The sequence below is a fragment of the Camelus dromedarius genome, chromosome 6, assembly GCF_036321535.1.
Source record: "Camelus dromedarius isolate mCamDro1 chromosome 6, mCamDro1.pat, whole genome shotgun sequence".
Taxonomy (NCBI): domain Eukaryota; kingdom Metazoa; phylum Chordata; class Mammalia; order Artiodactyla; family Camelidae; genus Camelus; species Camelus dromedarius.
This window is the reverse complement of record NC_087441.1, coordinates 38267039-38290891: the sequence shown is the minus strand read 5'-3', so window position 1 is coordinate 38290891 and position 23853 is coordinate 38267039. Positions and strand designations below refer to the sequence as shown.

Genomic DNA, 23853 nt, shown 5'->3' with positions numbered 1-23853 from the left:
ATCATGAAAATAGGTCAGCTTTCTTAGAGTTGGGTTCTTATACTTCCTCCCAACCCCCTGGAGAACAGCACTTAAATATTAATAACATCACTGGGAAAACACGGCAGCTATTTCCCTGTTTTCTGCAGCTCAATGAAGAGTTGTTCAGTGTGGACCCCAGTGCTCTCCCCTCATGAATGGATGTGATTGTGAGGAAGCCATCTCCTACTAAGGCAAGATGTGACACTGGGAACAAAGGCTGGTTTTTAGCCTGATGTGATGAGCTCACCCCAGTGCCCATGTGGGGACTTTGAAGCTTATCCAGGTGCCAGCTTTCTGTATATGTGACATTCTTGGGGGAGCTTTGGCAACTGGGAAGCAGGCCTTTAAACGTTTATCTGCTGTATGTGAATTACAAGGTCAGATGGGGTGAGATGTCATAATTTCTATTTTGCCTGAATTTCCCCCAGAGAAAGCATATTTTCTTCACCCTGAGTAAAGGAAAACCATTATATTTTCAATTCAGCCAAGTCTACAAAGGCGTTTTAAAAGTAAATTTGTGTAATATTTTCTGGGCTGGATATGTCTGTAAATAAGAAAGTGCATGTCTCCTTTTCAGTATCTACCACACCTTCTGGGAGGCTATGCTATACTGCTCAGGAGAAATACAGTTAGGAGACCAGGTTCAAGCATAGCCAGGTGAGATGAGAAAATCTCACAGAATCAGTTTGGTTTTTTTTTTAAGTGAAGTATAGTTGACCTAGTTTCAAGTGTACAACACAGTGATTTGATATTTTTGTAGATTTTATGCCATACAAAGTTATGATAATATAATTGACTGTATTCTGTGTGTTGTTGTTTACAATCCTGTGACTTATTTATCTTATAATTGGAGGTTGGTATCTCTTCATCCCCTTCACCTATTTCATTCATCCCTTTACCACCCCTCCCCTCTGGCAACCATGAGTTTGGTCTCTTGCTGTGAGTCTTTTGCTGTTTTGTATAACTCAATATTAAAAACAACAGAAATAGACAATCCAACTAAAAAATGGGCAGAGGACCTGGACAGACATTTTTTTCAAAGAAGACATACAGATGGCCAACAGACACATGAAGAGATGCTCAACATCACTAATCATCAGGGAAATGCAAATCAAAACCACAATGATATATCACCTTACACCTGTCAAAATGGCTATCATTGAAAAGACAAGAAATAGCAAGTATTGGTGAGGATGTAGAGAAAAGGGAACCCTTCACTGTTGGTGGGAATGTAAATTGCTGCAGCCACTATGGAAAATAGTATGGAGGTTCCTCAAAAAACTAAAAATCCAGCAATCCCACTTCAGGGTATTTATCCAAAGAAAACCAAAGCAATAATTTGAAAATATATATGCGTCCCAGTGCTTATTGTAGCATTATTTGTGATGGCCTGAACAGCTAAGAAAACCAGTTACTTGCTAAATAAATCTGTACATACTCTCTTCAAAGATGATTTACTAAATTAATCTAATTCCCTGAGGATGCTTTTAGCAAGGAAACTTTGCCCCTGTGAATGGTCACACCTGGCTGCTGAGCTATAACTGACTTCCAAAACATTCACCCATTGTCCACTTTCCTTGTCAGTGAGTTCTGTTGCTCAAGAATTCAGTTTTTGCCTTCTTGTTTCTCATACCTTAACCTTGGAATCAGTTTGCTGTATTTTGTAGGAGTCCTTCTGTAACCCCGACAGTAATGTTTTCCCCTATGGAATGTTTCTAAGTCAGCCTCAAGGGATCAGGCATCCAGTCCCCTGTGTCTTGAGTGAGTGTTTTGACAGCTTCAGCCATCACCACTCATGCTGCTTTTTTGTCATTTCGATCTTTGGGGTAAACGGCATGCCTGATACTTACTATTTTATGCTGAATACAGAAAAAAAAATCATTCATTATGTAATACTGTTTCCCACAGAAATATTTTAAAAAGGCTAAGAAATCTGAACTCTGTAAGCTCTTTCTACATTTAAAAACATGGTTTTGTCCAGCCTTGTTCATCAGCAAAGGGGGGAGGGAAAGTAGAATAATTTATGTCCTATTCCCTTTAGATTGAATAGAACACATTGCTTAAGTCAACATTTTAGGGTTAAACTGCAAATATTCTTTGTTTGAGCGCTTCTATTTTTATAGAAGTTCCAAGTTATTGTGTGAGACGGATTCAGTGGAATAAGTGCCTGGTAGTTAATATTTGCTTAATGCTTGAATTAATCAGTGTTGGATTCTTTGCTGGTGTCCTGGGTTCTTCTCATCCAATAGGTTTTTTTAGACTCACATGGTGCTTTCAAGGTTAAAGGGCAGGACTTCTAATGAATATTTTCAAAAGGAACAGCTCCAAGTTATCCCACACCCTCCCCACAGTCCCCCCTCAAAATTTCTACAGCTACCATTATTAACCAACAAAATCCCCCAAACTCCAAAACTACTCTTGTGGTGAAATTGCAAGGTCATTTTTCTTTCATGAAGCTGGCCCAAGACACTGAGGGGATTGTGGCCGGCTGGGTCTCCCCAGCCCTCTGCTAAGCCTAGAGGCACACAGGCTTCCCTCTAGAGTCATATCTGTGGGATCCCCTGTCTTTTACTCCTTGGAATATTTTTGGGAAGTTTAAGTAGCTTCAAGACCCGGTCTAGGAGCGGGGAAGTTGACTTAACATCTTGCTTCATTTGACTCCTTCTAGAACCACCATAAACCGGTGGTGTCTGAATGTTGCCTCAGGTGGGCACAGGCCACATCCAATGGGCACAATAGAACAAATCTCCAGGCCTTCCCTGAGCCTGGAGAAAAACTGCTAGCAAGATGCTATCTCCAGTGTGGAATAGGGGCCGGCCAGTCCCTACGAGTCTTAAATTTCCCAAAAAAAGAACAACTGTACTCCTTTGCCTTTGTCTTTGTCTTTTTTTTTTTTTTTTCATCACACTGCAGAGTCATACACAAGCTGGGAAGGATTGTGGCTTCTCATCAGAGACCTCTTAGCAATGGTCACCTGGAATTCACAGCAGGATCATCGGTTCTTGGGCTACCATTCTTCACTTTCTGGTGACTGGTAGCAAAAGCTCAGCTTGTAGAGAGCGCTCTTCTAAATAATAGCAACTTGGCAACTGCATGAACTCATACTAATTATGTTTCTGTCACTCATCTGTGGTAGATCTTTTGTGGCTCTTGTATAAAGTAGCTCCAGGGTATTATTTCTGCACACTTCTATAAGCCCTGCTCATTAAATAAAGTGCTCGAAGTTAAGTTCCCTTTTAATTTTGTTTTCTAAGATCATCATAATAAGAGAGGGACTGCACAGCAGTGAGCCCTTTTTGTAGGACAGTTAATGGCAACTTGATATGAGATCAATTTTTTAAAATGCACAAAGAAGTCAATGGGCCTTATTATTACTTTACATTTTGCTTTTAAAGTTCTCCAGCTCTAGCCCAAAGTGCCACACTCACAATTCATACGGTGCCTCGTAAGTAGTCATTATCAGAATCTGGATTCTTTAAGTGGAAGGAATATTATACTTGTAATCAAAGGATGAACTTTATCTCTGTCACCTAGCAACTGCATAAATTCCTCAATTTCTCTGAGCATCTCTTTATTTGAAAATGGGCATAATAATTATCTTACAGGGTTATTATAAGAGTAAATGATTCCTTTATGTCTGTGGTTCCTTTATACAAAGTCCAAAGCTCTTTGTAGACTGCGAATTATACATGTCTTTGTTGTTGTTGGTATTATTATTGTTATTGATGCCAAACTGCTTTAGATGGGGATATTTTATATATGCCTTTCTATGTAGGCTAAGGGTTTTCTGCTTTGGGATCTAGACGCAAGGTTTTAGGGGAACCCATGACTATTTCTCTTAAGAATAATGATAATGAGAATATTGTGTAGAAAAATCTTATCTGAAAAATCGCATGCTCTACTGTTGACCCCATGGTCTAGCTGGTGATGTGTGGCTAATGGGACCAGTTGCAGCTGCATGGTGTCCACATTTGTATCATTGGGCCATGCTGTGCACATCCTAGTTTGACTGAACTTTACTGACTCTTTCTCAACTTGGGCAGTTTTGAGGACATTCCAGTTCACATGTCATGCGGAGAATTCCAGTTTGCTTTGTGGCAATAGCACTTGCTGAGGACTGTCACAGTACACTTAAAATCACTTAAAACAATTTCAGTTCTTTAAGTTGAATGTGTCAAGTCAAACAAGACCAATGGGGTTGCTATTTCCACATAGTTTTTCTTTTATCCTGAAAGACAATGCTTTCAATGTTCTGCATGTGTAAATTTATAACATGGTTTCCATACTGTGAAACTGACCAAGTTTTAGTGCTCCCTGGGACTGGATTTGAACAAATACAGTTTTAATATTAGAATAAGTATATTGAAATATATGGTATATTTGGTATTTTACATTGTCAATACATCATTTTAGCCATATGTACATACATGCTTTATATGAGATGTAAATAAATCTTTACATGATATTTTCAGTGACAAATAATGAAACATGTTTGTGATGTGATTATTTGAATGCATTTTCTGTATAAGTGTAAATAAGGGTTAATAAGATACTAATATAGAAATTGATAGTTGAAGCAACTTAAAAGATTTCTTTTTACTCTGGATAGTTGTATTCAATTAAGTTATCAGAAAACAATCAACACCTATTATGTGAAGGAACATTTTTGTAGATATATTATGGATTGGAGAAGAGGGAGAAGGAACAGAAACTTCCAAAAATTTAAAATTTTTTTTTAGTTTTTAGGCACAAATTACCCTTATATACATCTTTCCAATAGCTTGATAGTCCTTGTTTCATATTATGTAATACATAGAATAATATATTATCCTCCGTAACTCTAATCTCATCCATTTTAACTCCTTTATTTTAGGGGAGGGTATAGCTCAAGTGGTAGAGCGTGTGCTTAGCATGCATGAGGTCCTAGGCTCAATCCCCAGTACCTCCTCTAAAAATAAATGAATAGACCTAATTACCACCCCTCCCCCAATAAAACCTAAATGATTAACTCCCTTATTTCAGACTGAACCCCTTGGGCAACACTAGTGGGGAAAATGTAGGTCTATTTTTATATAATAGGTAGACGATGGTGATATTGTTTGATTCGGTTGCTGTTTGTCTTCAGGGAAGAGTCATTTTAACAAAACATTCGTTCTATTTGTGTTGCACCCTTTATCATGACGGATCTAATTCACCATAATTTTCTTCAATGACGATTGTTTTAAAATGTTAGACAAATGTCATAGCACTTGAAACAATATCAGAGGCGCCTGGCCTCTGGCACATCTGAAGATTCAAAGAAAACAGACATGATATTTCTTCCTCTTTGAAACTAGCCAGAATGAGTCCTTCATCGTGCCTCCATTTCTGCTCTCTTTCTCGGAGACGTCATTATTAGGGCATAGTATGCTGCACTTATTATACTGAACTAAAACTGAACACCACTCACCCCCCATAGGCTGCAAAGTCTGTGTGGTACCTGCTCATAACTACTAGTCTGACTGTGAATTATGTGCCAAGTGTCACGGGGTCGCCGGATCAGGATAGCACATGGTGCCCAATCCCCAAAAGTGTAGTAGAGGATTGGAAAGTGAAGGAAAATGACTACAAAGGAAACATTCAGAATACAAGTGCTTGGCCAGGATGGAGGAGGGCAAGCCCAGGAAGAATGGGCTGGATGTGGATTAGAGTCTTGGAAGAATTTGTGAATTTTCAAATGTTCCAGCTGGGAGGTTCAATCCCCTAAGAGTACAGATGTGGAAATAGAAATCATTTACCTGTCTTCAAACAACTATTTTGGGCAAAGCAAGGATTAGCATCATGTCTTTAATTTAGGGTTCAGGGAGTTGGAGGAGGTAGAACTTGGGTTGGCTCCAGAGGAATGAATTAGTAGGGAGCAAAGCATAGATGAGTGGGTGTCCATGACTGACTGAGGGCAAGGGGATACTACTGAGCACTTTCTGTGTAGCTAAGAAAATGGAACTGGAGTGATGAAGAGGGTAGACACGAAGGAATACTGCTAGGAAATACATTGGACAGACTGGCGGGTGGAATTAAGGGAAAGTGAAATAGAATGTGTTGACTTGATGAAATGGGAAATAGGGAATTATTATAGACTTGTGTGTGAGCAATGAAAGGAAGCCTATTAAGGGAATTAACCTGAATGCTATACTTAAAATGTTTGCAGGGCATAGGACTAGAGCCTGGAGACTAGCCAAGGAACTGTTCTGTAATTCAGTTAGGGACCTAGACTCAGGGGAGGGCATGGCACTGGGAATTGAGGTGAAGGGGCTAATCAGGGATCTTTTGAAACAAGCAGTGGTGAGGTTTTAGAGAAATTGAATACGGAGGGTAAAGTGGAGAAAGGGTCAAAGGTAACTCATAGTGTCCTAGTCCAGGATGCGGTATAAGGGACATTGAAAAGGGAGAACTATTTTAGGAATTGGTGAGCACGTAAAACCTTTCATCTATCACTGGTAGTGCTAGTAGTGAAATTTCTCCATCCACCAGTGCAGAGCATCCTGAGTGACACCAGGAACCTGCATGCCCCTGTGGCCTCTGGTGGCCTGAGTTTAGAACTCCCGCAATATCACACTTCTCTCACATTCTGTGGATCAAGGCAAGTCACACGGCTGGCTCAGAATCCAGGGGGAAGAGAGATATTTTCCACTTTCAAGAGGAGGGAGGGTTGCCAAAACTGCATTGCAAAAGGGCATGCAGACAGGAGTGGGAAGAATTTGTGGCAGTTTTCTTTCAGTGTATTTCAGAACATGATCATATTTTTATTATAAAATCTTTAAGACTATAACATGAAAATGCATTTGGTGATCAGGAGGAAAATTTAGACTGGAAACCTGGGGAACCAGTTAAGATGTTATTGTGATAAACCAAGAGAATAGTTATGGGTGTATTAATTAAAGCAATGGCAACAGAGATGAACAAATGGGAACAGATTAAAGAATATTAAGATGGCAAAGCTTGGAAGTAGTTTTGATGTGGGGGAAGAATCAAAGGTGAGTACTAAGGTTCTTCTTTGGACAATGGAGAGGAAAGCCATTACACTCGCTGAAACAGGGAGCACTGTTTGAGGAGCAGATATGGATGGGAATGTGAAGGCTGCCATTTGGGTAATGTTGAGTATGAGAGGTCTGTAGGACGTCCATGAAGAAAAGGAAAAGGTCTTACCTGAGGATGAGAGGGAAAGTTGAGAGGGTTTAAGGAAACAGGTGAAATAGTTGCTGGGAATGGAGGGAACAGAGGCAGGGAAATGTGGGATTGTAGACAGTGTTGGGCAAAGAATGGGAACCACGAATGTGGGTGGCTCAAGGCTACTGGATTGGGTAATTTCTTCTAGTAATGTTAAGCCATACTTATACAGGTACGTTCTGCTCTTTGAAAGTTCACTTTACGCCACTTTGCTTTCACTTAAGACCTGCATTAGTACCTGTTTTTGCTAACTGAAGGTAATCTGAAAGGATTTTTGCTTTTATGAAAAAGGGCAAGAAGCAAAAATAGCATTCAGTGTTTGTTCTGCAGTGAGCAGTTGGAGAGGCAGCACACCCCACGCAGTGAGAGGGGCACCACCAGGCGCCTTCCCTGGGAACCACTAGTGCTCAGCATCTCAGCCTCAAGCTGCCACAGCTTTGAACTGTCTGTGAGCATCTGGGCTTTATCTCAATTTATTTTATGCATCTGCTGACAAGATGTGTCCGAAGGTAACTGCTTCTTAGCTTCACACCATTTTGGCTTACTAAAGTTTCAGGGGAATGCTCTGCTTTTGGATAGCGGGGGGAAATCTGTTTGGCATAGAGAATTCCTTGGATCAGCCCTGACATTCTGTAGGATTCAGTAGGTATTCGGTAAAATGTCTTTGTTCGCTGTAAGGAAAAGAAGTGTAGGTAGAGATTTCTAAAGATAAAATAAGGAATCTTAAAAGGCAATGGTCAGGACCAGCTACATATTTTGCTGGACATAATGCAACATGAAAATGTTGAGCCCCTTGTTAAAACATTATGAAGTTCAAGATGGTGACAAGACAGCATTAAGCCAACCTAGGTCCCTCCTGAGTGTGCAGCCCTGTGTGACTGCCATGTGTCTCAGGCTCATGAAGGCGGCTTGACAATGGAGAAACTATCGAGAGACTGAGGAGAACACTGTCACTGAGTGAAAATTCGGATATTTCTCTTTGAATATCTTTTTCCTTCATCTTTTTTTTGTCAAACATATAAATAACGAAGGTAATAAAAGTGATGGCTGCTAGGGGAGTTGTGGGCATGGAAGGAGTTTGGTGAACGTGATATATTTCAGGGCTGACCCTTACGATTCATCTGTGTCTGTTTAAATGGAAAAGCTGACCTCTCTGGCCTCAAGTCCTAGATCACAGTGTCTGCTCTGTGACAGCTGTGGTGAGTTTTCAAGCAATATTAACATTAAGGTTATCATCTCAAGCACAGTTTTTCTAAAATCCTCTGTTTTCTTACAAATGTATGAAGCGTTCCTCTTCATCCTTTTCCTTCTCTTTGAATCAGTCTGAACTCTGGCTTCTTTGTGGCTGAGGAAAGAGAGGTTACTCTCCAGCTTCATGAAGACTACTCTGAGGCCTGGGAACAAGAGACAAATTTTGAAATCCAAGTTGAGCTAGGTCTGCTGGCCGCAGTGAGTCATATCTCCTGCTGCACAATTTCTGTTGCAGAGACATAAACCTCATCTCTATTTCCATTCATTTCAAAGAGCCTGCACTTGAAAGGCTGTGGGGTTACTGGGAATCAGGCTCGCCTTACTTATTTGAAAGGCAAATGTGAAATTATACTCAGACTTCAGTGGGGTTTTTTTTTTGTTTTTTTTTTTTAGCTAGAATGAATTTAGCGATAAGTGATTGTGAATTATACTCTTTTCATTTTATAAATGAGAAATCTGAGACCCAGAGCTGTGATTTGCTCCCCATCAGTCAGCTAGAAGGGGATGACTCGAGGATCCTTCCCACAACATCTCTATTATCTTCCATCCTAAAAAACAGCTAAACAGAAAACCACCCTCTCCCTGGTCTTTCAACTACAGTATCTCCAGTATTGATAATCATTTATTCAGGAAGTGCATTAAGATCGAAAAAAGATGATAATTTTAGCAATGGAAAATGACTAAGCTCTTAGCAGTATCTAATCTCTTTCCAATTTATTTTGTAAGGATGTTTGTGAAAATGAAGAATATGAAACTTTTTTTTTTCTTAATAGCAAAACAGCAAAAAATTCCTGTTACTTGGAAAGGGGAAGGATAAAGGAGAAATCAGTCATCTCAAGTGGAATTTCTTTTTTTAAATACTTTTATTTATTTATTATTATATTACTTAATCCTTTTTTATTTTGGTGGGGAGGTAATTACTTATTTTTGGAGGAGGGACTGGGGATTGAACCCAGGAACTCATGCATGCTAAGCATGTGCTCTACCACTTGAGCTATACCCTTCCCCAGAATTTACTTTAGATAAAGCTTCCTACAGAGTGAATTTCTGCAAATAATGCCATACATTTTTCAATGGCTTTCCATATAAAATTACATTCCTTCTTTGTAAACTTAAAAGGAAATCATATGCAATAATGAAGCAATTGTCTTAAAATTATATATTAAAAATAATTTTAGAATAAATATTAAAAATACTAAGTATATTTGTTTTTGGAAACTGTATCTGCAGCTTTTTACCCTGGACTAACATATGTCCACAGAAGTGTTTATAGGGTGAATCTCATATGTTATCACTTAAATCTTTATTGCCTAGAAACACTTTTTGCTTCAGCAGAACTTGTTAAAATTTGAAACGTGTATTTTTTCAAAAACACACTTTAAATTTTAGACTGTTTTAGCTTTACAGAAAATTTGCAAAGATGGTACAGTATTCCCACTTGCTCCCCACCCGGGTTCCCCTATTTTTAACATCCAACATTAGTATGTTACAATTAGTGAACCAAGAATCATGCATTATTGAGAACTAAACACCAGACTTTATTCAGATTTTCTTAGTTTTCCCTAATGTCTGCCTTCTGTTCCAGAGTCCTCTCTGTAGTTGTCATGTCTCTTTGGCCTTCTCTTGGCTGTAGCAGTTTCTTAGACTTGACTTCATTTTAATGACCTTCACGGTTTTGAGGAGCACTGGTCTGGTATTTTGTGCAGGGTTCCTTACTGAGGTTAGCTCTAATGTTTTTCTCATGTTCGGACTGGGGTTAATGTGTTTTGGGGAGGAAAAGTGCCATTCTCATCACAGCATGACAAGGATACATACTTGACTTACCATTGATCTTAATCTTTAAAAAAAATTTTTATGGAGGTAGTATTTAGGTTTATTTATTCATATATTTAACGGAGGTACTAGGCACTGACCTAGGACCTCATGCATGCTAAGCATACACTCTACCACTGAGCTATACTCTTCCCACCATTTGCATCTTAATCTTGATCAGTTGGTTGAGGTGGTGTTGGTCAGATTTCTCCCTCTCCCATTTCCATACAGTATTCCTCACTGTGTGAAGCCCACATAAGGAGTGGGAATTATGTTCCACGTCCTGACAGCAGCATTATCTGTATAAATTATTTAGAATTCCTCTGCAATGATTGTCCTCTTCCTTTTATTTATTCAATCATATATTTGTGTCAGTATGGATATATATTTTGTATTTTTGGTTATACTACCATACAACTTTATTTTGTTGCTCAAAGTGTTTTAGCTTTGGCCATTGGGAACTCCTTCCATCAAACCTGCATATATTTTATCTGATAGTTTACAAACAAGTATGATACACCTTTAAAAAACACCAGGATGTATCTCATAAGAATAAGTCTATTAATTTAAAACAAAATAGAGGGCAATAACATTTTCTGGTGGGCCATCTTCTGTGTTTGCACCACATTTTCTGTGATCAGTAGACTCAAATAGAGCCAAAATGTAACATTCAGTCCTTCAACAAATGTGTTTTGTTACCTGTTACTTCAAGACACTGTGTCAGGTGCTATGGGAAGTTTGAGAATGACTCACACACAGGCTCCATCATCCATCGGCTGACAGTCCAGTAGGTTAATGATGTCAGTCCCACCCGAGTATGGTCCAGAAATTAAGTAATTGTAAGAAAGATGCTATGACAGTTCACAAAAGGCAGAGCACACTTTCAGTCAAGAGGATGTTCAAAAGGACCTTGAACTTTTTAGTGTATGAGATGGACCCTGAAGGACAGAAAGAATTCAGCTGTGTTAAGATGGGGAGGACAGCAGGACCTGTGAACAGAACACAGTGAGTAGGACTTGGGTGGGAAAATCAAAGCTCACTATGGGGACAGATAAGTAGCTCAGTTTGACCGGAACTTCTAGTTTCTTTGGTTGTGAATTTATAGAGAGCGTATTTAGTTTAAGTGGGTGGCTAGACTACATTTATAGATGGAGTTCAATTTTAGCTTATGACTTTTTTTAAGGGAAAAAGTCATTCTGACTTTAGAATGTGTTAATAAGAACATGGATCTCACTCTTGGTGTTCTGTTCAATTTCTTATTTTGTTAATACCCTCTTGGTGAATCCCAGTTGTTGAAATTTTACAGTGTGAATTTTTACTCCTATTTTGTTTGCCACAGGAAACTGTTTAGACCCAGTCTTAACCTTGTTTTTGCTATCTGAAAGATTTAAAGGTGTGCCATTAAGCTGATACTGAGAAATTATTTTCAGTATGAAGATAATTGGGGACAGAAGTTAACAAGGAGGTTGGGATAAGAAAAATAAAATATTTGCCTTCTCTTCCCTGTTTTTTAAAACATGTCTTGAGTTTTTAAAAATCAGGTTTATTGAAGTATAACTTAAAGGTAGTAAAATTCACCCTTTTTGGGTATGAATTTCAGTGAGTTTTGACAAACACACCACAGTGGAGAGATACAGTAATTCGATTACTCCAGAAACTTTCCGGTGCCCTTTTGTAGTCAATCCCACTGCCCACCCCTCAAAACCAATGATTTAATTTTTGTCTTTTCTTTTTCCAGAATGAAACTTAAACAGAATCTATATAGTAAAATCATACAGTATGTAGCCTTTTGTGTCTGGCGTCTTACTTAGCCTAATGCTTTGAGATTCGTTCTTGTTGATACATTTATCAGCAGTTTATTCCTCTTTATCACGGAAGTATTCCAGTTTATTTATCCATTCACCACACAACATTTGGGTTGTTTCCAGCTCTGGGCAATAGTGTAAACAATCATAAACATTCATGAGCAGGCCTTTATGTGGACATATTTTGTTTCCATCTACGGTAAATACCTTGGAGTGGGATTGCTGTCATATGGTAAATGTTTGTTTAACTTGGTAACAAATTGCCAAACTGTGTTCCACAGTGGTGGCACCCTTTTGTAGCCTCAGCGGCAGTGTATGAGCATTTCTTCTCCTCCACGTTCTCACCGGTACTTGGTGTGGTCGGTCTTTTTAATTTTCACCCTTCTTATAGCTAGTGGTATCTCATTTCCCCAGTAAATTAATAATATTAAACATCTTCTCATTTGCCTTCTGACCACCTAGATCTCCTTTATGACAAAGTGACTGTCAAATCTTTTGCTCCTTCCCCTATTTCTTTTTTTTTTAGTCTTCTTATTGATTGGATTGTAAGACTTCTTCATGGAATATAGATATAAGCTCTTTATCACATATATGTTTTGCAAATTTTTCTTTCCAGTCTTAGGCTAGTCTTTTTATTCTCTTAACAGTGTCTTTCAAAGAACAAAACTTTTTCATTTGATAAAGTCAAATTTACCTTCTTTCTTTTATAGTTCATACTTTTTATGTCTTTTCTAATTCTTTGCCCACCCCAAATATATCACAGAGGTTTTTGCCTATATTTTCTTCTAGAAGCTTTATTTTTAGGTTTAGGATTTACATTTAGTTTTATGTCCATTTTGACTCAGTTTTGTTTAATATGGTGCAGAGTTATGGTTTCTTTTTTAAAATGTTTTTTGAATTCCCAGATTTCATATTCAAATGCAAAATCCAAAATACATACCTGACTTTGAAAGTTTCTTGTATGCTGTGGCCTGTTACATTCCGTTAATGCATATAGTAGAGTTTGACTGTTCTGTGATGACTGGCAGACAAAACTCCTTACAAGGTGAATGTCTGTTTCCTCATCTCCCATATTCTTCTTTTTTTCCTTCCCCACTGTAATCAATGTCAATAAGACCTTTGTAATATTGCATCTGTTTTTCATTTTCAGTCTTTTTCAAAAAACTGGGAGACTCTGGAAAGAGTCTAGTGAGATCAGTGAAAATAAGTAGATGGAGAGATAGCTGGGGCTACGTGGAACATGAAGGAAAATGGAGATGATTAACATGGAGGCGTACATACTTAGGTGAATGAGTGAAGCTTATACTTCAAGAAGTCTGGCTTGGATACACAGGAAGAATTAGAAAGGAGGAATGACTGTCAGCGGGGCTGCCACTTGGGGGTAGGGGTTGGGAGTGTAGTTATATTCTCAGGTGGAAGAAAAGCAGGACAGGAGTGGGCAGGGGCCCAAAGAACAAAGTAACCATCCCAGAGAATGAGCAAGGAATGAGAACACTACGTGGTGAGGGTGGGAGGGTGTAGAGAAAAAGAGAGAAAATACTATATTATGGACAGTTTTGTAGACAGGGAAAATGGTATGTCTCGTGGCAGAAATGGGTTGTGGGGGCAGTTAGGGATGAAAACTTAGTTTAAGATGATGAAGATACTGTTTTTTTTTAAACTATTCTTTTGCCAAAGATAGCAATTGACCCTGTCTAAGTTGATCTTTAGAAATATAATCGGGGGTTTGGGTTAGAGTCATGAGGATCATTACCAAAGTGAAAGTTGAAAATATCAGATCAGTCTCTCCAAGGACAAGAGAGTAAAAGACGAAAAGTAAGGCAAGGACTTAACTTTTGGAGTGAATATGGTGAAAAATAAAAAGGCAGATGTAAAACAACTGAGGAAACAGTGAAAGACTGTTCAGAGACCTAAAGAGGGAACAGAACAGACAGTAGGTGAACAGATGGAAATGCTCCCCAGGAAATACTTAGATACATAAGGTAGAGACCACGCAGAGTGAGAATTGACAAAAGACAATTATATTTGTTTAGAAGAAGGGCTTTGGTCATTTTTCCTTGCAGGAAAAAAAAAAAGGAAACAGGGACACCATCTCTTAGTTGTGTTTCTCAGCTTGTATGTTCTGACAGCTATTAATAAATGCTGAGAGATTAAATATTCTGTTTACAAAAGCTTAACAAAGTTAAAAATATTGCTTTACAGAAAAAGGTTATTTATGTATTTTTTTAAGCAATACTCGGCAGCCTTCAACATGCTAATGTGCATTACTGAGCTCTACACCAGGGAACTGTAATGTGCAGCTCTTCCTTCTTCCTGCGCTTTGCGTGCCTCTCCCTCTCTTCCCGTCCAGTGAGAGAAGAGAGAAAATAGAGTCAATAAACTTCACAGTGTACATTTAGTATGATGTGGTAAGGATTATGGATAAAAGTAGAGGAGAGGACCCAGGTGTTGAAGAGGTCAGTTTTAAGGGTGGTCAGGGAAAGATGACATCTGAAAAATCAGACGGAGGTGAGAAAGCAAACCACGCTTCCCTCTGGGGGACTCACATTCCAAGTGCAATGCTACAGAGGCTAGAGCAGCCTAACCTGTCTGCAGAACAATGCGGAGGACAGTAAGGCTGGAAGAGGAGCACAGCCGGACATGTGGGCAGAGATGTATGTCTGAAATTGTTTGGGGCAGGACTTTGACACTGTGCAGTTCCTGGGCCTGGGACATGGACGTAGGATAGTCAAGAGTGGGTTTTGTGTTCCCATCAGTGCCAGCAGGTCAGTACCTTTGCTCGCTCCTTCTTACTATTTTGGCCAGTGGCTCATGGCTACAGGGGGAGCCTTGGCCAGAACGCTTTCTGCTCTGACCCATTCTGGGAGAGCAGAGTGTGATTTTGCGTGGTTTTGGAGAAACAGGTAAAAGCCAAGCAGAGCATACCACAGTTTGGCTAGGGATGTCCCCCAAAAGGAGAGAATCGTTGAGGCACATATATGCAGATCCCTTGTGATAAACATTAATCATTTGTGTATGTCAGACACTGTGCTGGGGGCTGGATTCATGAGGTGTCACAGTCTCTGTCCTCAGTGAAGTGGAGTTTGAATCGATGCCCCAGTATCTCTCCCCTACTCTTTCCACTCCTCCTTTTGCCTTTTCTCTTTCCCTCTTTAGCTGTAGAAGTACTAACAGGAATCAGACCTTAAACAATTCATATATAATGGAGGTTGTTTCTCACCCAGCCTGATTTTGCTGTTACAAGTGACTGTGATATAATAAAAATGATCGTTAGGAAGGTTGTTGGTTGGTAGTTTTTAAAAGTCTTTGATGTTATTCAGTCTGCTTCTTTTCCCTAGGCTGTAATTTGTCCTCATGCTTTCCTGTAACACAAAAGCTATTGGCTCTGAAGGTCTTTACTTATTAAATACCTTTCATGAGTCCACTCAGTTTCTTGAACCTTGACTCCTTAAATCTAAATTTTATATAATTTAAAATCCCTTCCCTTCAATTAAGTTCTTGAGTCTTATAATCATTCCTATTTGGCTTTTCTCACCTTTTCCAAATTTGTCCACTGGGCACTGAAGCTTGCAGGTGATACGTCATTAGTCTTGTTTCTATTTTCTTTTTGGTGACATCTTTTCTGCAAATCCAAGTCATTCTGATTATTTTGGTCACCATATTGCCTTATAAACATGGTTATCTGTTCGGCACTCTCGTGTGTTTTCGCTCTTATGGGTGTACCCTTCATCAGATTTTTATTTCATGAAATAAATAGTGGATTCCTAATACTTTATCCAGAAAATATCCTCAATTGCATTTTGTTGAATGATATTTTATTTTCTCCTCATATTAATGTTGCCCTTGACTCCTTTTGACAATCTTTCTTACACCTTCTGGATTTAGAACCCGAATAATTATCAGTGGCTGAGTAAATGTTAGCTAATGCTTTTTAACACATTGAGATACATATCCTTTGGATTTGGAGTTTTTACATTAACTTTAAAATAGGGAGTTATTTTTGGATGCATTAACAAAACCTCCTTGGCATTATCTTTCACTAATGTTCAACTGTGTTAGTTTTATTTTAAATGTGAGATTTAAGAAAGAGCTTTAATTTGGGAGATTGACAATTTTGAAACATTCAGTTGAGGAAGATAAGGCCACGTTAATATTTTATACTTGCATCTGTACATATTCACATTAATTTTTCATCTTTTATCTTGAAGTGTATTATTATCTCTATATTATAATGAAGAGAAACCTCAGGTCTGGAAACAGGTAACATCCAGTGCAGAGTGCAAAGTAAGCACCAGCAGCCAAAAAGATGGGGAAGGTGTGTTGGCTCACCTAATCATTGCTGCCCACCCGGCCTTAGTAAGACCGCGCTGAAATAATTGTCACTCATTGAGTAAACATTGAGACCTCTTCTGTAGAACCTGTAGACTCACTGAGGACCGAGGTGCTTATCTTGTACATCATTATATTACAGATGTAATGGTGCAGTGACTGATAGGACTTGCCTACATATCTACTGAGTGAATAAATGAATCAGTCAGGGGAAGGTGGCAGAAGCTAAGTGGTGGGAAGAGGACAGGAGGGCTGGCAGGTGTCTTGCTTTCTAAGCACGTTGCATATCCACTCCTCTTGATAGCAGAATAATAAAATTACTTATTATCATAAACTTGTTACTCTAACCAGGAGAGCAAACTTTCTGTGTAGAGGTGAAAGAGTAAATATTTTAGGCTTCGCAGGTCACATACAGATGCTGTCACTTCTATTTTTAACAACATTTTAAAAATGTAAAAACCATTCTTAGCCTGCAGGCAATACAAAAAGGAAAGAAAAAAAGAAAAGAAAAAATGGGCCTGGGCAGAATTTGACCCGCGGGCTGTAGTTTCTCTTCTCTAGAACAAAATCATTAGAAAATTATCCAGAGAGTACATGGTATACTATATGTTCCACCTGAGGCTATATTATAATCAGGTCCTTTGAGGCCTTTCTGTAACAAAAGTTATTTGTGTGTAGTCCAAGACTGTTACAGGACTATAAAGGGAATAGAACTCCACTTTTTAGAAAAAGTTTACAACTTCATTAAGATGTAATTTGTAATCTTCTTACTCAGATTCTGATATTGGGTTATACTGACCTTGTGAAAAGAGTTGAGCAGTGTCTCAAACTCCTGTTTTCTGACAAAGTTAGTATAAGATTGCTATTATTTTTTCCTTGAATGTTCCTTAGAATTTACAAGTAAAACCATGTGGGCCTGGAGTTCTCTTTAGGGAACACTTTTTGATAAGGAATTCAGGTTTTTGTTTTTGTTTTAATAGAAACAAGGGTATTCAGTTTCTGTTTCTTCTTGTGTCTGCTTCCTTCGGTTGTAACTTTTAATAAGTGTGTCCATTTCATCTAAGTTGTCCAATTGGTTGGCATAAAATTGTTCATAGTATTCTCTTATTATCTTATAATGTCTGTAAGATTTGTGTTGATAAATCTTTCCTATTAGTGCTTTCTGTTCATTCTCCTTTTCCTTCATCAGTGTAGCTGGAAATTTGTCAATTTTGTTGATCTTTTTGAAGAACCAACTTTAGCGTTCATTTTTTCTATTGTTTCCCTTTTTTTCTGTTCCATTTATTTGTACTTTTACCTTTGGTATTTCCTTCATTCTCCTTTGAATTTACTTTGCTCTTATTATTCTAGCTACTTAAGATGTAACCTTAGGTTATTAATTTTAGTTTTTTCTTCTTTTCCAGTGCAAACATTTATATTTCCCTAAAAGGACATTGCCTTAGCTATACCCCACAAATTCTGATATGTTGTGGTTTTTATTGTCACTCAATTAAAAATATTTATGCTTTCTTTTGTGATATTGATCAATATATGATTTAGAAATGTGGTTTAATTTCCAGAAAGTCAAGGTTTTCTTAGGTATCTGAATGCCATCAAATTATGGTATGTTATGTATTGTATCTCACTGGGAAATTATAATTTTCATTTAAAGCAGTTAGACTATTTTAAAGCATTTAAGTGGGAAAACTCATAGTCTTTTTTACATTCCTGGACATTTCTCATTTCGAGTGTTTTTTCTTTATTGTTGAAGAAACAAGTTTCCCTCTAGTACTATTTCTCTTCAGTCTGAGTAACTTTCTTTAGCATTTCTTGTAAAATAGGACTCAAGGCCAATTTTTTTTAGTTTTTCTTTGTCTGAAAGTGTCTCTCTTTTGATCAGGATTGTGTTGAATCTGTAGATTGATTTGGGAAGTCCTGCATCTTAACAATAGTAAGTCTTTCAATCAGAGTGCATGGAGTGTGTTTCCATTTACTTAGATCTTCTTTAATGTTTTTCAACAGTGCTTTTTAGTTTTCAGTCTACATGTGTTTTCTTTAGTTAAATTTATTCCTAAATATTTTATTCTTTTTGAACCTGTTATAAATGGAATTGTTTTCTTAATTTCATTTTTGGGTTATTCTTTTCTCGTATATTAGAAAAAATTGATTGTTGTATATTGATATTACATCCTGCAAACTTTCTGAACTAATTAGCTGTAATAGATTTTTGGTTTTTTTGTTTTTAGATTCTTTAGGGCTTTCTATAAAAGTCTTTATTTTGCCTTTATTCCCGAATGATATGTTTGTTGGCTATGGAATTTTGGCTTGACTGCTTTTCTTCCTATAGCACTTTAAAGATGTTGTTCTACTATGTTCTGGCCTCTATAGTTTCTGATGAGAATTCCATTATTATTTGAATATTTGTTCCATTTATGTAATGTATTATTTTCTCTAGATCATTTCAAGATTTTTTTTCATAATTTTGGGTTTTCAGCAGTATGATTATGATGTATCTAAGTCTAGTATCCTTTTGATTTATTATGTTTGAGGTTCACTGAGTTTCATGAATCTGTAAGTCTCTTACCTAATTGACATGTACTCAGCCCTTATTCCTTCAAATATTTTTTTCTGCCTCACTATCTTTCCCCTACTTCTCCAATTAAAAATATTTTAGATCTTTTATATAGCCTCAAATGCCTTTGAGGTTGTGTTCATTTTTTCCATTCCATTTTCTCTTTATTCTTCAGATTGAATAATTTCAATGGATGTTTTTTCAAGTTACCTGCCTTTTCCTCTACTAGTTTCACTGTGAAATTTTTTTTAAATTATAGATTTTGTATATTTTGGTTTAAAAATATCCAGTTGGTTCTTTTTTAAAAATAATTTTATTTCTTTGATGACATTTCTATTTTGTTATTATTTTTCTATTTTGTTATTTCTTTTTCTTTTCTTTTTTTTTTCCATGTAGCAGGATTATAGTGCCTACTTTAATATTTTTGATTTAACATTAGAGTCAGCTCAGGATTGTCTTTTCTCTTCTGATTAGTTTAAATATTCCTACTTCTTGTGTGTTAATTATTGACTGTACCCTAGACATTGTGAGTGTTTTCTTGTGTAGACTTTGGGTTCTGTTATAATCCTCTGAAGAATGTTGTTTTGTTTTTTAGTAGATAATGAACTTGATTACATCTGTCTTGCTTTCTGTTGGCAGTAATTCAAATCTCAGTTCAGTTCTCTAAAGCCTTTGCTATGTTATTTGAGTCTGTCCACCATATGTGTTTTTTGAATACGACTGAGACTTGTGTGGCTTATATAGAATTAGAAGTTTCCTTCACTGTCTTTTATCCTCTGGGATTCCTCGCGTACTCTCTGGCCACAGGGTCTTCTTTCCCTGTATGTCTAGCTAGAAATGTGGCAAAGTTTCTATTAAAGTTTCAGCTGCTTACACTGCAGTGCTATTTGGTGACTGGGACCCACCCCCAGGATAAAGTTGCAAAAAAAAAAAAAGTGTGTGTGTGTGTGTGTATATATATATATATATATATATATATATATATATTTTTTTTTTTTTTTTTTTTTTTTTTTACTGGTAAGCTAATCTTCATGCTGATTATTCCTCCAGATTTTGGCTGCCCTTTCTAGTATTTCTGGCTCTTTTTTACTTTTCAGAATCCTTGGGTTGGCTTTTCCTCTTGTTGCTTTTCCAGAGTTTGTAAGCATAATCAATGTGGAAGGATGGGTTGTAGATAAATTACATTGCCATGGCGGACCTGCAAGTATCCAGTGTTCTTTCACCAATAAAGGAAAAACTTAACTGTAAGAACAGAAGGGTGATAGGGTAGCATAAGTACCAAACCTAGTTCCAAAAGCACTTAAATATCTTTTATCATTACAGGAGACAATATTTACATTGTCAAATTGATTACTCAAGGCATCTGCACTGGATAGAATCTTAGAAATTTAGGGCTGGAAGGACATTAAAGGTTGTTAATCTAACCTAATCATTTTCCATATCATGCCCCAAAGTGAAATTTATGGCCTACATGAATTCAGTCCACTGTTTAACCATACAGTTGCCAAATGCTACACAAATATATATAATGAAGTCACAGCCTCTAGGTCCTGAATGTGGCTGTTGTTGCATTTCCTTAACCCCCGAATCTAACATTTTGACAAAATTATATGAAGGAGGGAATCTAAACCAATCTGAGTATAAAGGTTTGTTGTATTAAATTTACCCAGTTAGGTCTATTTTATATTCCATTAATTTTGGTTCAGGGGCATAAATACAAGTTAGGATTTAATACTTGCAATTTTGACTTTTTCTAGTGTTAAGGACTTAAATGAGTATGCCCTGTGCTTTTATAATAGAATACTAACTAAATTTAAAAAAAATGAGTAATACCATTAATCTAGAATCTGCAAAACTTGATGTTGGTTATAGTGGTGGAAGTAATGGCACTGATTTTCACAAAAATCTAGTAAATACATAAATAAAAATTTGGCGCATGGCGACTGGCATGAAGGAATAAAGCTGGCTGTTCTGATAGAGAGGATGAGGCTGAAGCCCATCAGAGACAGGGCCAGAGGAGGCACCTTTGAACAGATATTTTACCTCAGCATTAACTCTCTTCAAGAATCTAGCAGCACGGGAAACAGCAATGGAAAAGGACCTCATGGCAGAAACAAGCTTGGTGCTTCAGAGAGAGAGAACCAAGGAAGTGTGGGTAGAGTGGACACAGGGTTTGGGAAATCAGTGACTTAGAGAAGCAGTCACATGAGTAACTGGGACCTTATCTGCCATGATGAGGTCTTCAGATTTTATTCATGGTCATTTGTTCTAGCCAGAAAATTTCTGCCCTTAACCTCCCCCACCCCACACCTCACTTTTTTTTTTTAAATCGCATCTACTTAATCTCTTGTGCTCTTGCTCCCATAGTTATCCCCACATGGACATTCTCTGTCTCATTTCTTCCTGTCCAAATCTTATCCTGTTTCTAAAAGAGAAGCTCAAATTCAATATCATCCATGAAGTCTTTCCTGATTGCTCTGACAGGATTTATTTTTTTTCCCCTTTCCTCTACACCCATCCATCCGTTCTTTGAGAACTTGCTAGGTTATTTATTGAGAACTCATTACGTACCAGCACTGTGCTAGGCATTAGGAATATTAAGATAAATAATGCATTGCTCCTGCCCTTGCAAAGCCTACTATTTGGTGAAGAAGATAGCCATGTGAGCAGATGATTATGATGCAGCCTGATGAATGCTGTAAGTGATTAAAAAAATGAATTGTATCAGATGGGGACACAGAAGAAGAAATAGCTACCTCTACCTGAGTAGAGTTTCAAAGGAGGAGTAGGTGTTGTGAAGGGAATTTGGGGAAGCCTGCGTGAATATGCAGAGACATCAAAGCAGGAGTAGGCATTGTGAGTTTGAGTAGCGGTGGAAGTCCAAGATGATCATTTGCACTTGGGCATTAAGCTGCAGAAGGTTATGCAGAGCCTTCCCTGCCTTGCCAAGGAGTTTGGGCTTCATGGGCAGCCAGGAAAAGAAATGTAGAATGTGATCCTATGGCAATCTAGAGGATGATCTTGGGTAGACAAAGATGAGGGGTCATGTTGGTCTGTTGAAATAGTCTAAATGGATGATGATAAGGACCTGAATTCAGGCATTGACAGAATGAGTGAACAGGAGGGTCTGGATTATAAGGGACAACTCTGCATTAGAAACTACCAATGTTGGTGGCCAATTGGATGTGGAACATATGGGAAAAAGAAAGCTTTTGAAAGGGTGGCTTGGGTGAGAGGTGCCTTCATTAACTGAAATAGAAAACAGAGTGGGAGGAGCATGGTTAAAGGAGAGGTGATTGGCTCCATTTTGAACAAGCTGTGTTGGAAGTTCCTGCAGCATACCCAAGATACCGATTTCCCTTATTGTGTTTACAGCTCAACTGGTACTTGGCACCAGTTGGCAGCTGCTGTTGTGTATCCTGTTAGTATCCTACGTATCAGGATGACTCATCTCACTAGGTAAAATGGTGGCCATAAGAGAACAGAGGCATGCATTTCACTTTTCCACATGCTCCTTAGTAGTACGCACATGGCCTGTCCCTAACAGGTGCTCAGTAAATATGTTTTAAAGAATAAAAAAATAGAATTGTTACACTATTGAGTCTTCTTTTTACAAGTTGCTTACCTATGATTTGGGGCCTTCAGGCACTAACAGAACGTTAACTAAGCTCATTGGTTAAGTGCCAGCCTAGGTTTCTACTCGTGTCTACCTTCATCTTTGAATTAGAAAGAGTGGGTGAGTCTTATCAGCAATTCTTTCATAAAAGAGAGCTGTGAATGGTGCTTTATATTCTCCTTAAATGACTCGTTTTGCATTTTAAGTAGCAGAAAGTGGTGGCATTTTGTAGCTTGTAAGTGATACCTCTTCAAGGTTTCTGGTAGAAAAAGAGGGAGGGGCCGTGTCTATCTTATTTTCAACTGTTTACCTGGTATCCAGAGCTGTAATTAGTAAAACTTCAATAAATATTTAACAGATGAGTGAATGAATACAGCTGTTTGTATATTTTATTGGGTATTTCTATATAAATCTGGGATCGAGGGTGTTAGACACATCACTCCTCTTTTTGTTCTGGTCCTTCAAGTGTATTGTACACTCATGGAACTTTTAGAAAATTTAACTTTCTGACAGTCGAATTTCCCAGGCAGGCAATGTGAAGAAATATCCTACAGTCCTTTGTTGAGGTCGACAGCAAAACGTTGTTTTTCCCTCTGTCACTGCTTTCAGAATTGCTTTTACATCAGGCCTTTAGGGGGTATCTGATTTTCTCTGTTGTCTGTATAGGATGTGACCTATTCCCCTTGGTTTTGACAAGTCCCTGGTGATTACTGACAGAGGAGGGCAAAGGGGGCTGTCAGTGGCTCTCTTGATTGACCTGAATGCGGCAAAGTGTCCATGCTGACGGATGCCAGGATGCCCTGGCGGGGTGCAGGCCGGCGCCTGCCCGAGGGTGAAGGGAAAGGACTCGGGCAGCCGACAAGCGATGCCCTCTTCGGTTTGGTCCTGATGCTGCACGCACGGATGGCTCCCGTGGGTTCTCACGTCTCCTGTTACCCTCAGCGATGACGGGCTGCTTACCCGAGTGTGATGAACCGCTGCTCCGCACTGCAACCGCAGTCAGGGGCGTGCTCTCTGCAACCCCGTCCCTCATGTCCGTGCCTCGTACCTGGACTTCCCGTCTTTCTTCTTGTGTTTGAGCAACTCCTTTGCCTCCAGTTCTGTTTCTCTGGACTCTGTACAGCCGCGGTAGCGGTCTGAGGTCCTTCCCCAGGGCTCTTCCTTCTGGCGTAAGGACCGAGTTTGCTGGGTCCCCAGCAGCAGAGAGGCGCTGACGGAAGGCCAGGAACATTCGTTTCTCTTTCAGACACACCTGGTTCGGC

The 23853-nt window shown here is 38.4% G+C and overlaps 1 protein-coding gene across 1 annotated transcript in view; it reads left to right on the top strand.

The window, feature by feature from the left end:
• The window catches only part of SLC35F1 (solute carrier family 35 member F1), a 351959-nt gene that overhangs the window by 88582 nt on the left and 239524 nt on the right, over window positions 1-23853 (top strand). The gene's annotated exons all lie outside the window — the stretch shown is intronic.